This window comes from Cryptotermes secundus, unplaced genomic scaffold (assembly GCF_002891405.2).
Source record: "Cryptotermes secundus unplaced genomic scaffold, Csec_1.0 scaffold156, whole genome shotgun sequence".
NCBI classification, from domain to species: domain Eukaryota; kingdom Metazoa; phylum Arthropoda; class Insecta; order Blattodea; family Kalotermitidae; genus Cryptotermes; species Cryptotermes secundus.
Genome location: NW_019727089.1, coordinates 625,357 through 628,217, shown reverse-complemented (window position 1 = coordinate 628,217; position 2,861 = coordinate 625,357). Strand labels below are relative to the sequence as shown.

General features: G+C 41.6%; 1 protein-coding gene across 1 annotated transcript in view; it reads left to right on the top strand.

The window, feature by feature from the left end:
• Positions 1-287: 287 nt before the first annotated feature.
• LOC111864294 (cytochrome P450 4C1) overlaps positions 288-2,861 on the top strand; it is a 50,275-nt gene continuing 47,701 nt past the window's right edge. Inside the window, exon 1 of the mRNA XM_033751387.1 lies at positions 288-354. The gene's annotated coding sequence lies outside the window, so the exon portion shown is untranslated. The remainder of the gene's footprint in view (positions 355-2,861) is intronic.

The window sequence follows — 2,861 nt, the reverse complement described above, 5'->3', positions numbered from 1 at the left end:
CGCCGACCCAACTGTTGGTGAAGACGCCGGGGTACATGAGCTGTTATGGGAGGGCGCACACATACAACTGGAAATCGGGCACGATTTGACCTTCAGTCAACAAGCTGTGTCTTTTCCTGCCTGTCTTCGCGCTCGCTCTAGTTCCTCTAGTTGCAACATGTGGGATCAAAGCATCGGAAAGCTTATAGAAGAAGTGGAGAAAAGGCCAGCTCTTTATTTAAAATCGTGTAAAGAATATTCTGATATTAATTATAAGAAGAAGTTGTGGGAAGAGGTGTGTACCGCTTTGATTGAAAACAGGAATGGTTTGGCTCATGAAGAGAAAAAAACTGAACGTAATTATCTGTACTTTAGGTAGTTATAATCTTCATAAATTACATACANGTGATCAGCTCGTCGCAAGGCCTCTACCTGTAGACAAACACAGAAAAACGCACACAAACATCCATGCCCTTTGTGGGATTCGAACCCACGATCCCGGCTTCCGAGCGAGCGAAGACAGTGCATGCCATATAGTACAATTACTTCTGTTTATTTCAAAAGTTTTCTGTAATATATTACACACAATATTTTTAGCATGATCAATTTTTATTTCCTTGACAATTGTTACTGAAGTGTAATGAGTGTAATGACTTACATAATAAGTGATCATACAGTTCTGAAAATTGTTTAAGATGTAACAAGTTTTGAAATGAACTTACACTTTGCTCCTTGAGGGGAAGTAAAATAAGAAGCGAAATAGTCCAAATAAATTTCCGCGAACTCCGTAAGGAGGAATACTTTCAAGTGGGCACTCATACACTGTATCCATAAAGTGAACACCGTCTTTCTGCCGGATGTAATTATGCAGCACGCAACAGGCTTTTACTACAGAATCACAAAATTCTACTCGAATCCCAACTATCGGCCAACTAAAAATTGTATGTGTGCGCACGTCCCTCGACAGTCGTTGGGCATCAACGATCGTGCACAACTATCGGCCAACTATCGGCCAACTAAAAATTGCATGTGTGCGCTAGGCCTTACTGCTCTGGAGGAATTTTATGAAGGAGACGTTCCACGTAAATCCCACCGAATGTGTGACGCTTCCACCCACGCAAGCGATGAAGCTTGTACCGATATGCGCTAAACTCGCGCGGTGTAGTCCACTTAATGTAATAAAATAAAATCCAATAAAATTTTCTATTAACAAATGTTACTTATTTTTTGTGAAACTCTATTCTACCTCAGAAGGTGCGTGGTCCACTGGTTTAGAACTATACTCGTGTGTTTATCTCCAGGAGTTTTATTGCAGCAGCTTGTTTTTATGTTCGCTAGCCCGCTGTTCTGTTACGTCTGCAATCTGTGCGTTGTTGTGTGGTGTTGTCTTCACATGTGTTAAAAGTGAAAATGGAAGGAAAGAGGAACAAATTGTTGCATTATTGACGGACTGTGTTATACATAGACGTTTCAATATGGCTTGCAAGAAGAGACCTAATGAACGAGTAGAATTAGAAACTATTCCATTTTTATCTTCCATTCTTCTGTGATGGTGTCAAGAGAGAATATTGCACTTCAGCTATACACGTCTACTCACTGGTCGTGAATATGCGTACACAGTCCAAACGCATAACATTAACAAACTAAAGAAAACATGCTTATCTGCTTTGACTGTAAGCTAATTGACCTTACATTTTTTCGTATGTGAGAGCGAATGCACTTAAAACTCCTAGACGCGAATCACACGTGATCCAGAAATACTGAAAGCAACAGACGTCACAATGATGAGATTTGCTCTGAGGTAGAAGCATGTACAAAACTGGCTCTAACAATGCGTAATCAAGATTGAATTACTGAGACAATTCCGTTACATTCCACAATATCAGATGAACTTGCTTCCAGAATTTGAGATCTCATTCAAGTAAATGAAAAAACCGCGTCGTGATTTCGAGAAGCAAATGCACTTGCATTCAGGAAATAAAACTCAAGCTAAAAGTATTCAGATCTAATAGCATATTGATTCTGGGAAATGAGATGAACTTGAGTTTCAAAAAGTGAGATCGTGTTTGATTTACTGACCCAGTTCCACTGTGGTCTAGAGGTCAGAGTTTCTGGCTACAGATTCAAGCTCCCGAGTTCAATTCCCGGCGTTACCAGATTTTCTGAGAAGTAATGGGTCTGGAACGGAGACCACTCAGCCTCGTGAGGATAATTGAGTGGTTATTTCAAGGAAATAGCTGCTCCGGTCTAGAAAACCGAAATTAGCGGTCGTGGGGATCCGTTGCGCTGTCCACGAGACACCGTCTATCCGCTAATTTGGCATTAACTTCGCCGACAAACGGCGGCCGCTCGTTCGGTATAGTTCGCTTACGGACTAAAACCATGGAGTTTGCTGTTATTTGTTTGTTCCGCAGCGATACCAGATTTCAGCAAGATCATATTTTTCGCCTTCATAAAGTGCTGGACGTAAGGAAACCGGTAACAGCACAAGATGATCCGGAAACAAAGCGATTCACAGTTATGGTGAAAACATGTGAACAGTTCATTGACTGCAATCCCTGGCTTGCCACATCTGTGCCCATCCACTGATGAAAGTGTGCCTTTACTGTGGGAGATGCACTTTTTCTGAGATTACTGACGCTTTTACAGCATGAGGGGGTCATATTTCTTTATTTATTATTTCATATGCTTCGGCCTTTTCTTGGGGCACGCGGTAGCGTAGCTTGATGAAACACTATGCTACAAGCTGGAAGATCGCGGGTTCGGTTCCCGATGAGGTCATTAGTTTTTTTTTTCCAATTGACCTAATCCTGCCAGTCGTACTATGGACTTGTGGTCTACTCAGCCTCTAACAGAAATGAGTACCAGGAATCTTTCTGGGG